The sequence below is a fragment of the Eublepharis macularius genome, chromosome 3 (genome assembly GCF_028583425.1).
Source record: "Eublepharis macularius isolate TG4126 chromosome 3, MPM_Emac_v1.0, whole genome shotgun sequence".
Lineage (NCBI taxonomy): Eukaryota > Metazoa > Chordata > Lepidosauria > Squamata > Eublepharidae > Eublepharis > Eublepharis macularius.
This window is the reverse complement of record NC_072792.1, coordinates 167,565,261-167,578,157: the sequence shown is the minus strand read 5'-3', so window position 1 is coordinate 167,578,157 and position 12,897 is coordinate 167,565,261.

The following is a 12,897-nucleotide window of genomic DNA, read 5'->3' as shown; positions in this document are numbered from 1 at the left end:
TGTTTGACCACCATCTTCTCAATTAGGAACACTGATAAGTCGGCAGACCACAAATTTATAACATACAATGCACTATATCTGTAAAGTGAGTGATTCTGTGGTCTGCCTTGCTATTTCTGCTCTTCTGGTCACTTGGGGGCGTGTTTACTGGTAGCCAGCCACAGTCATGTGTATTGCCTAATCTCCCCTGCAATTCTTGTATCACCTTACCAGAGAGCAGTTTTTGCATCACAGCAAAATCGGGCCAAACGTTTGTGTATTTTGCTTAATCATATGCTTTCCATATGCACAAGTGAAACACCTTAGTAAAAGATAAATTAGAGCAATGTTTAAAACCATAGCTTCTGGTGTTAGTTTAATAATGGGCTTCTGGAAGTTTGTAAATGAATCTCTAAATTTTTGGATCTTATCTAGAAGCTCTGTTATAAGGCAAGACACCTACTGAGTACATTTCTTCCCCAGTGCCTTGACACGTTCTCATCTTGCCGTTTTGCACCTGTTCAACGCAACTCTTCTCCCTCCCTTAGCCACCATTTCTGGAGGAAACATTTGTCAACAGCCATAGCAAGATTCCAGGAACACCAGCACGGATTATGTCATGCTGGTTGCATGCAAGACTAAGCAGATGATTGTTCCAAGCAAGAAACTCTCTACAGTCCAGTCTAGGGTTGCCAACCCTGGAAATGCCTAGATATTTGGGGGTGGAGCCTGATGAGGGCAGATCTTGAGGAGGAGAGGGAGTTCAGCAGGATGCAGGGTTGCCAGGCAGAGTGGGCTACCAGCAGGAGCGATGGAGCAGGGATATGGCAGGGGGCAGTGCCACTAGAATGATGATGTCACTTCTGGGAAACTCTAGGAATCACATGAAATTAGAAAGTGTTACCATAGAGTTTCTGGCAATTCCTAGAGTTACTGCAGTTGCTCCAGGTTTTCCCTAGAAGTGATGTCATCATACTTGTAATGCAGACTACAGGCTTAGGGGCCCTATGCCCACCTTGCAAGACAACCATTTTTTTTCAGAGAAACTGAAATTGGTCAAGTGGTGATCAGTTGTAGTTCCAGGAGGCCTCCAGGCTCTGCTTGGACACTGGCAAGCCTGTCGTGTTTTGTTTTTATGCTGACTAGGGCTTCAAAAGCTGGGCCTGAGCTTTGCAAAGGCCTGCACGTTGGTCTTGTGGGGAAGAGCTCTTGGCCTAAAAAGCATCAAGAGAGCAAAGTCGTAGACCCATGCCTTCATGCTACTCCTGTTCTCTTCAAGCTCTGCGTACCCACACATGCACGCACATACACAGGAATCTAATCCAAGAGAAAAATCGGATGCTATAAATACTCCCCTCCCAGAGTATTATGCTGCCATAGAAACAAAAAATGTGTGTGTTGGGATGATGATTGGGGGAGGGGGACACTGTCCCTTACTCTGGTTAGGTGCCACTCTTTCTTTCACGCATAGGAGACACACTGTAAAGAAGGCGGGAGCCTAAATTCTGTTTGGCTCCACCTGGCAAGTGTCTAATTGGAAACTGCAAAAAAGGGATTGGTGAGCTAAGCATTGTCTCTCAACTCTCTTTCTGTGTGGAGATTATGAGTATTAAAATGTGTGTGCCTACCAAAAGGGAGACCCTTCACATGGCAAACACTGAAGGATGGAAAATTGCTCATTATTCGTTCTTGATTTTTATTGGAGAGGAATTTTTCCCACTGTCTCAGGCACCAACATTTCATGGGCTGACAGACCATGACGGCAGGAATATACAGAAAGTGTGGGTACAGTGGCTCAATTTGTGTTGGAATAAGATTGGGGAGGTTCAAGTTTAACTCTCCATTCTGGAGGCTGTCAACCCTACTGGGTGACCTTGGGTCAGTCAGTCACTCTGATCATAACCTACTTTACAGGGCTGTAAGAATAAAATGGGAATGGGAAATCCAGATATCATTTTGCCCCAAACTCCTTGGAAGAAGGGTGGTTAAAAATGTGATAGGAACTTACATTGGAGAAGCATGATGCTATATAAATGCAAAGTAGGGAAGCCAGCCTCCAGATGGAGCTTGGAGATCTCCCAGAATTACAATACCACCACCACCCCACTCCCCAAAAAAGCTCTGGCTGGTTTTTGAAAAGCCCGGGGCAATATTGCTTTGATTCTGATAATTTGGGTTTCCCATTTTTCTCACAAGGAAAAGATGGTAGAGTGTGTCTCTCAAAGATGCATGGCAGGCAAGGGACATTTGGCATGTCTCCCTAACTGAGGTAATTTCTTTGCTGACTGGAGGATAGAAGTGATCTTTATAAAACTTACTCCAAACACATGGTTTTTATTAGAAATCCATCAAATGCTGTTGGTTTCGGGCCCAAACAAACATTAACTTCACTCGATAATTGTTTATCTTTAAAAATTGAGGTTTTTTTTAAATTAAAGACAATCTCAATGCTAGAAAATTTGGAACAGGGGTGAAGAAAGTGGGAAAGGCCAGGAAAAGCCAGGGCTTCCTGACCTTCAAGGGTTGTGGGCCCCATCAACACAACAGTTTGTTTATGTTCAATTTATCCTCACAAGTAGACATGAAATCCTGTGAAACTCTGAGCCTTTCACAAAACATACCTTTTAAACACATACCACTGAATTTTCTTCACTCACATCTCCTCCTCCTCCTCACCTACAGTTGCTATTGCCAACCTCCAGGTGGATCTCCTGGAATTATAACTGACCTCCAGATGACAGAGATCAGTTCCTTGGAGAAAGTTATATTTCATTTGGTAGCCATTACCCAGTCAGAAGCATTTTCCTCAACATGCAGTCCCCAGGTAATTTATTCAGGTAGATTCCATTCACAGCTTTTTTTCTCATAGAAGATGGAAGAAAAAATCCTACTCTAAAAGTAAACTTTCTCTATTGGCATGGCCAGCTGTTCTGGCGCCATGGTTGCTTGCAGTTATGTGGATCAGGCCTTCATGGCAAGAACTCTGAAAAGGAACATCCTCCTTGGAAAGCCATGGGACAAGAGAGAAATTCTCTGAGGAAGAGGAGGAGTCAGGAGGCATTCCCACCTTAGACAAAGAGAAGCAATTTGCTAATCAGGAAAATGACACATAGATACATGCAGCAACCCCTCCGCCCCATGTCCAAGGCATGCTGAGTTGACTATCATAACAGGAAGATGGATTCTGTGGCATTATACCTTGCTGAACTGCCTCCCCTCCCCAAATCCCATCCTCTCCACCTCCCCAGGAATTTCTCAACCCAGGGTTCACAATCACAACCCTATACTTGACACACTTTAACCATACATTAATATCTCCATTGATGCATGCATGCACATACGCCATTTCCACTCTGCATTCCATGTTCTAGCCTGCACACTTAAACATGATTTTATTTTCATGTATTTGTGGCACTTTGCATTAAGGTTGCCATCTCTGGGTTGGAAAATCCCAGGAGATTTGGGGGTAAAGCCTGAGGAAGACAGGGAGAGACCTCAACGGGGTATAATGGCATAGAGTCAACACTTCAAAGCAGCCATTTTTCTCCAAGGGAAGTGGTCTCTGAAGTCTGTAGACCAATTGTAGTCCCAAGAGATCTCCAAGCCTCACCTAGAGGCTGGCAACCATAGCTGCTGTGAGTGTCTCCGCATTGGCAGCTGCAATGAGTACACAACAGGGAATCATCTCTGTGTAGAAGCCACCGGAGGGATAGATATTTCCTGCTGGGAGAATGCTTTCCTTGTAGATTTTGTTATTCGCATGCAGTAGTGGTAAAGACACTGGGAGTAGCCCAAACGTTGGATTCCTGAAGTTTCATCTACACAATTGCAGTCTTGATGGGACCCATTATTTGGAACCTTACACCGTCTGACCTTGGGCTAAAATTGCTTCTGCTGGCTGAGGCCAATGGAAAGAGCACCACCACCACCACTTCCTAATGCAATGTGCGAGACATTGCCAGAAGTCTTCGTTTTCTGCTTTTGTGGAGGGAGTTTTTGTTTAAGTGCCCAGCCTGTCATAATAACTTGGGGGTCAGGATGGAAGCTGGCTTTGGAATTTGCTACTCCGAGCCAAAAGACCATGAGAAAGAAACCTCCCTGTTCTGGCCTGCATTCCACTTAGAAATGGATGGCCTCTTCTTACAGCGGGTTTGAGAAAGTATTTTTTTCCTCTGGAATTTCCCAAGCAGGACCTCAGCCAGCAGCTGGAGAAATGAATGGGAAGGCTGATTTGCCAAGACTCGCAACCATAGATGGAAAAACCACCCAAAAGGGCAGGTTCCGTTTCTCTCGTGCCTTGAAAGATATTCATTTTGTTGCTTTTCAGCACATCGAGCATTCACAAAACCCTCATGTTTCTTTGTTGTGAGCCTGAGCCTCCTTCCATGGAAACAAGTTTGTGCGAATTGCTTCCAAGAAAATGGCCTTGGCTGTTCACAGGACATGCATCTCTCCTCAAAGTGCATCCATCCACTAAAAGTTCAATGAGCTACACAGTGCAAGGGACATTCATGGCCATTGCATGTGCAGATCTCCCTTGCAGGACTGGCGCATTCATAACAAAGATCATCACCTCATCTTCTATGTCAATTCCTGCTGAAGACACTTCCAATTAATTGCCACATATCAGTGCAGTAGTACAGGTGCCTGGCTGCCTTATACTGAGTCAGACAATCTATCCATCAAGGTCAGTGCTGTCTACTTAGAGCCAAGCTACAAGTGATGCCTGACACAGGTTGGACACTTGTCAGCTTCCCTCAAGTTTTGATGGGAAATGTAGGCATCCTGGTCTTACAGCTTGGCTCTCCATTTAATTGAAGTTTACAGAAACCCACACCCACCCACCCAGCAGAGGGGAAGAGGGGCACCCAGCAAGAGCCTGATGTCTGGAAACCCCTCCTGACTGCATGTTCTCCCTCCCATAGATTGCCGCTCTGTAAACTTCAATTAAATGGAGAGCCAAGCTGCAAGACCAGGACGCCTACAATTCCCATCAAAACTTGAGGAAAGCTGACAAGTGTCCAACCTGTTCCCAGGCAGGGAAATCACCAACGATCTGGACCTTTCAACTGGAGATGCAGGGAACTGAACCTGAGAACATGCATGCAGAACAGTTGCTCTATCACTGAGCCAAGATCTCCCCCACCCCCACCTCAGGCCCCTTCCTTTAAATGTTTAGCTTCCATTAACAAAAAAACAAACGAACAGCTCCTTCACACTTGTGCAAATATAAGGGATGTTGTCAGATTGCCCATTAAGTACTAAACTTGCTTCTTCCTTCCAGTCTTCTGGCAATGGCTGAGAGAGTACAAGAAAGCTTCGTCTATGATGTCTGACGATAGTTTCCATATTATGATGCTCTTCCTTCTCAACACAGACGGGAAACTGTTTCAACATTATACATCCTTCTTTACATACATAGAGCTGTGCATGTGGGGAAAGATCCTCCTCATTGAGGGAACAGCAGAATTTGAGTCCAGTGGCACCTTTGAGATACTTTAGAATGAAGAAGGGAGCTTGGAGTCTTGAAAGCTCATACCCTGAAAATCTTTTTGGTCTGTAAAGTGCCATTGGACTAAATCCTGCTGTTCTACTGCAGATCAACACGGCTACCTCTCTGAAATTCATTCAGAGAGTTAATTTGTCACCCAAACTCTGCTGGCCAGGCAGCTCCATTCAAACTTTAGGCGAGGCTTGAATGTTAAATGCCCCACCGTATAAATACGGCTTTCTGGACTTAGGGAACAAGAGTGCCATATAGCTTGAAATGTACAAGGAGTTGCTTCTTTTTCAATATGCAAAGACACATTCAAACATGTAAAAGTTCCTTATACGGAATCAGATCATTGGTCTATCAACAGTATCGCCTGTTTTGACCGGCAGCTGCTCTCTGGGGTCTTAGATCCGGCATATCACTTACTACCTTATTCTTTCAATGGGAGATGCTGGGGATTGATTTCAAGCTCTTCTGCTCTTAACACTGAACCACCAGCTCTGGGCCAGCATAAGTGGTGGTATCATATCATCACATGTGTCTGCTGTGCATATGGTCAGGAGCCCCTCACTCCTGCAGTCTCAGTTACTTTTAAGGCTTCAGCGGAGAGCCCCAAATCCAGACATACTCCAGTAACAATCCAGCATTTATAGAAAACAAGACGTGTGGAGAAGATATCACACATCTTATTTGGAGCAGTATTTGAGTCCACAGGCGCCTTAGAGACCAATGAGATTTTCAGAGTGTAAGCTTTTGAGAGTCAGAGCTCCCTTCTTCAGACACTAGTTGGAGCAGAGATCCCTAAGCCTTTCTATCTCAGCCAAAGGTCAGTGGGGTGTGTAAGGGAGGACATCGGGATGTAAAGGTACTCTGAAAATCTTGTTGTCCCTAAGGTGCCACTGAACTCAAATCCTGTTGATCTACTGCAAGCAACATGGCTACCTATGTAAAACTACCCCACTTAAAACCACCTTTAGTTGCAGTCATTCTCATAGTAGCCCCATTAAACTGGTTGTGGAAAGTGCTGTCAAGTCGCAGGTGATTTATGATGACCCTGTAGGGCTTTCAAGAGAAGAGATGAGCAGAGGTAGTTTGCCATTGCCTGCCTCTACATAGCTACCCTGGACTTTCTTGGTGGTCTCCCATCAAAGTACTAATCAGGGCTGACCCTGCTTAGTTTCCAAGACCTGGTGAGATTGGGCTAGCCTGGGCTAGCCAGGGTTGAATCCACATTACCTCGGCGCATCCCGGTGTTGTACTAAATGTTCACTAAACACCCGGAAGTGTAGCGTCTTTCTAGCGCAATTCAGAAATCGCGCTTGAAAGATGTTATACTTCCCGGTGTTTAGCGAACATTTAGTGCAATACTGGGACGCACCGAGGTAATATGGATTCAGCCCAGGTCAAGGCAGCCCTGTAGGCTAGCCCAGTATTATTCCTAAATTACAGATTAGAGAAGGGTCTGAGATTAAGAGATGAAACTTGGTTAAGGCCAGTGTTGTGTAGTGGTTAGAGTATTATTAGATTAAGACCATTTCCTTTGATACCCTCTTTTCATTGTCTGATGTGCTAAGATGAATGATGTATCCTGAAATATAGTTTTAGATTAACTCATTAATGTTGTTTGTTCTGCTTCTGTATGTCTTGGAGCCATAATAAAGATTGACTGATTGACTATGACCAGGAAGTCCCAGGTTCAAATCCTAGCTCTCTATGAAACTTACTGTGTGAACTTGAGCCAGTCATTCATTCTTAGCCTAAGCTACCTCACAGGGTTGTTGTGAGGAAAAAATAGAAGTCAGAAAAAATAGAGATGAGGACAATGTATACTGCCCTGATCTTTTGGGAGGAAGAGAGGGATGAAAATGCACTCAGGTAAAAAATAAGTTAAGTTAGGTCACCAAAGGTAAAATTTGAAGCATGTACCGCATGACTCACATGCTCAGCTGTTATATTACCCTGCACTCAGGGCTTTTTTTCAGCAGGAACGCAGTGGAATGGCACCTCTTGAAAATGGTCACATGGTCTGTGGCCCCGCTCCCTGATCTTCAGACAGAGGGGAGTTTAGATTGCCCTCCACGCCATGCTGCGCGGAGGGCAATCTAAACTCCTGTCTGTCTGGAGATCAGGGGGCGGGGCCATTGGCCATGTGACCATTTTCGCCAAGGGCGATTTAAACTTTAAAAAACTCCCCCTTGTTCCAGCTGACCCAAAGTGACATCATTGTGTGGTCCTTTTCCCAGGAAAAGAAACCCTGCCTGCACTGATCACAAATTTGCAAGTGAATTGTCACTTTCTGGCTTGTATCTGGAGGGCAGGAAACTTAAAATATTCTGATGGGTCATCCGTCTAAATTAAGGCTCAGCAGCAGAAAATTACTGAGGATGTGATACAGCAAGAAGGGAATTGGCTGTGTGCTTTTGTAGGAGGTAAATTACAGCTTCTGGTGAGATCGCTGCTGATTTCTATCCCAGTGAAGCACAAAGGGAGAGCACGCGGATTAGAGCTAGGAAAAAATCAGAATGAGAAGGGGATTATAGTGCACTACATCCATTTCAGAAAGCGTTTAGGCATGTACTTGCTGAAGAATCCATTCAGTCAGCCCAATGAAAAAATATGCTGAAGTACTCTGAGAACCCATGAGAGCATAAAACATATGAAGAGAAGCATCATCTGTTTTCATAGTTTCTCTTCCTTGCATTTTCCTACACACACATCCAAATTTCCCTTCTGACTCAATTATCAAAACACGTTTTAGGTACTAAAAGCTCTCACACATGCACGCAATACAATGGACAGTGCAGCACTCAGCTACTATTTAAATGATCTGGATGAAGGAGTGGAAGGGCTGCTCATTAAATTTGCTGATGATACCAAATTGGGAGGGGTAGCAAACACCCAAGAAGATAGAATTAAAATTCAACAAGACCTGAATACTCTGGAGAAGTGGGCAGCTGTGAATAGGATGCAATTCAACAAAGACAAGTGCACAGTATTACATCTGGGCCACAAAAATGAGAAGCACAAATACTGGATGGGGGATACACTTCTGGGCAGTAGTATATGTGAAAGGGATCTTGGAGTAAGAGTGGACTGTAAACTGAATATGAGCAGTCAGTGTGATGTGGTGGCAAAAAAGGCTAATTCAATCCTGGGTTGTATCAAAGGGGCCATAGCATCGAAATCACAGGAGGTCATAGCCCCTCTCTATACTGCCTTGGTCAGGCCACACCTGGAGTACTGTGTGCAGTTCTGGAGGCCTCACTTCAAAAAGGATGTGGACAAAATCGAGAGGGTGCAGAGGAGAGCGACGAGGATGATCAGGGGTCTGGAGACTGAGCCCTACGAGGAAAGGCTGAGGGCCTTGGGAATGTTTAGTTTGGAGAAAAGGAGGTTGAGGGGGGACATGATTGCTCTCTTTAAATATTTGGAAGGCTGTCATTTGGAGGAGGGCAGGGAGCTGTTCCAGTTGGCAGCAGAGGGTAGGACGCGAAGCAATGGGCTAAAACTACATGCACAAAGGTACCGACTGGATATTAGGAAAAACTTTTTCACAGTCAGAGTAGTTCAAAAGTGGAATCAGCTGCCTAGGGAGGTGGTGAGCTCCCCCTCACTGGCAGTTTTCAAGAAGAGGCTGGATGAATACTTGTCAGAGATGCTTTAGGCTGATCCTGCACTGGGCAGGGGGTTGGACTAGATGGTCTGTATGGCCCCTTCCAACTCTATGATTCTATGATTCTATGATCTTGTAAGACCTAGGGTTGCCAGCCTCCAGGTAGTGGCTGGAGATCTCCCAGAATTACAACTGGTTTCCAGGCCACAGAGATCAGTTCACCTGGAGAAAATGGCTACTCTGGGGGATGGACTCTATGGAATTATGCCATGCCAAGGTCCTTTATCTCCCCAAACCCCACTATCTCCAGATTTCACCAGGTTTCACCCTCTAGACCTCCAGGAATTTCCCAATTTGGAGTTGGCAACCCTAAAGACCTACAAGGTAGATAGTATTATTTTATTGCAGGTGTGTGCATAGGCAGACATGCTGAGGGGAAAGGGGATAGAGAGTAACTTATCTAAGGCCAGCTAACTAGTGACTTCCTCGCAGAAGTAAGATTTGAGCCGGGGATCTCTGAATTCACAGTTCAGTCTGTTAGCCATGATACTACCATAGTTCTCTAGGCATGAATCATGTGTGTGAGGGAGAGAGGGAGGGGACATTATGACTGAGGGGCAGCTTTCACTTCAGAATACATATTGGAGCCATGTTGTAGATATTGAAAGAGGCCCAGTGGCCTTGAAATAGGCTACGATTGGGAATTATTTTCATTTTTCTCATCCCTGCTGCTTGGTTTTTCTTCTCCCTTGTACTCACCACCAATACAGTGTGGGGAAACAAACGTACTGTATTTTCATCATTAAATGCATTCTTATGTTGTTTATTATGCATCAGCCTCATATATTTATATGTACATTATATGTATAAATTATGCACATCCTGCATATAATTATTCATACCCTGCCTTTCTCCTCAATGGAGACCTAAAGTAGCTTATATCATTCTCCGCCATATATTAATTGTATACAAAGAAAATATAACTTGCTTACATAATACACATGCACAATACCAACAGTGAAAAATGGAGAACTGAAACTATTGGCGATATTAGAAAAGATTATACAAAGAAACAAAACGGAGATTGTTTGCATGCTTTTTGCTACCTGATTTTGTTCTCTGAGAATTTTCCCTGTGCTTAAAAGAAAATTCCCAACAAAATTTCCCTTACTGAATGAACTCTGGACGTCACCTGAGGAACAAGTTTATTTTTCTTCCCATCTAAAAGCAAGCCAACCATTTCAGACCCAACTCCCACGGTAAAGCGACTGAGCAGCTGGATTTTTCCAGGCCATCTGTAGTTCCTCCTTTCAGGATTACTGTAAAATATTTTCCTAAAGTGGTAAGGTTTTCACAAGGCTTAAGAAGGAGGGGTGAAGGGAGGACTTACCATATGTCAAAGCTTTGCAATCTTTTTTTTACTAGAAAGGCAAACCCTGAAACTGAAAGCATGCCTCTAAAACGGAATAATGGGCCGTTTCCACACGACTTAACGGCCTCTGGAGCATTACACAAAACACGTAGAAGATAGCGTCTTCTCCTGCAAAATCGCGCCAGGAAGATGCGATGTCGTGTAAAACTCCCAGATGATAGTGACTTCCTGGCACGATTTCGCACAAGAAGGTGCTATCTTCTGCATGTTTTGTGCAATGCTCCGAAGGCCAGTAAGTCGTGTGGAAATGGCCATGGTTGCTTCATCCTTTGTTGGGGGAGGGGGAGAATGCAAACACAGAAATGTAGGACATTTCCCAATAGATAATGGCAGAGATCTGATCCTCTGAGAATGTGCAAAGTGCTGTCCTGCCCAAATTCCTACAGTTCCAGGAGGCGCACTCTCGCTCTCAAACCAAGGGTGCAAAATATTTAAGAAACCAAAGGGGTCAACACACACCTAACCATTTGGCTACTGTAAGCTCTGAACCAGGGCTGGCTGCTATTCTCCTGTCCCAGTGACATCTGATCTTTAAACTAAAGAGCTCAGAATCTTGCCCAATATTCTTATAAAGCCAAATAACAAATTTATTAAGAGGCAAAAAACCTGGTAAGTATAGTATTTGCATAGATAGAATGTGAACAGCAGAGATTTATATTTAAAAAGAAAAACATATAAAAGGAAAACCAAGCATTTTCATGCCATTTTCTTAAAAAGGAAGAAAGAAAATTTCTAAAAATGGCAAAAATAATAAAAAATCTTAAATGCAAACACTCTGTTCATGGACTGATGCCAGATATAAAACCAGACAGAAGTGTAAAACTTGCTTATTATCAGCAGGACTTTTTTTCTGGTGGTATGCACCGTTACACAGCTCTGGTGCCTCTTCTGGCCAAAAGGCTTGGTCCCTCAAGGCAATGAACATCATGAGTACCAGCAGATCTTTTTTTAAAAAAGAAAAAAAAGAGCACTGTTTATAGGTACAGTACTTTGGCATTTCCAAGATGGTCCTAGTCATATGGAATGTGGCTTCTCCAATATGAAAAGGAGAACGAAGTTGAGCCATCTTGGTCAGACTTCCTGATAAAGCTCAGAAAACAGCTTCAAGCACCTCCATTGTAACCACAAAGTAACAACCAACTTCCTTAGTCAATGCTGCTGATAGGTCTGGCATATCAACAGGTGAAGTTAATATTTGATCTCCTTCTCCCATGAAATTTTGGCTAGGTTAACAGAGTACAGCTTAAAGTATCTTTGGGAGGGAAAAGGCCTTATCATTAAAATTATAAACTCAGGAACACTAGAATTCTTTATTGCATGGGGGGGATTCTTCCCTTCCTCACTTTTATTAAGAGAACAGCACATTTATAAGACATCTAGAAAAAATAATATTGGCCAGAAAGCAGGGGGGAAGGAGGGAAGACATGGACTCCAACTGAATCAGAATTATTTCTTGAGATCTCTGCGAGTTTCTTCAGCAGCATAAAACTGCTATGGAGGGATAAAGTATGATGTTCCCTCATCCTAAAGCCACAGAAATGGTACCAGGCATTTTAAAACCCCAAAGTAACTAAGGAGTTTATTTACATTAATGGGGAAGGGTTAGGTGAAGTCAGGAGTTGAAGCTTTTTGAGGTAAAATTCAATGTATTTTAGATCACTGAGGTAACTGAGATAATCTAAATCACTGAGGTAACATTCATAACATGCACAGACTTCATTTTTCAGGCTCTTCCCTGTTACTTCAGGCTTCTGTTGTTAGGCTTTGTTTCCCTCGTTTCTTCTCACAAGCTCTTGAGTATGCTTTCTTTTTAATATTCTCCTTTATTTCTGGGGTTAGTACCCCAGGCCCCCTCTCTGCACCCAACCAGGGATTTCTCCTCTCTCTAGAACTGTCTCCCTGTTTCAACCAGGAAGAGAAATCTCCTCTCCTGTAGAAGATCGACCCCTTTCTTTTTGGCCCTTTTGGGAGTCTGCATTTACTACCAACACCTCCTGCCAACTTTCCCAATTCTTCTCCTGGTATTGAAACTGCTTTCCCTGAGGACTCCATCTCTCAGCTCCTTCACACACACACTGCTCTCTCCCTCTCTGCCAGGACTCAAAACCCTCTCCTCAGACCAGCTATCTAATCGGATGTCCTAGGATAGGGTTGCCAACTCCAGGTTGGGAAATTCCTGGAAATTTTGGGGATGGAGCCTGGAAAGGGAGGGGTTTGGGGAGGGGCTTCAGCAGGGTATAATGCCATACAGTCCCCCCTCCAAAGCAGACATTTTCTCCAGGGGAACTGATCTCTGTTGGCTGGAGATAAATTTTAATTCCGGGAGAAATCCAGCCACGACCTGGAGGCTGGCAACCCTAGTCTAGGAGTAGCCTGCCA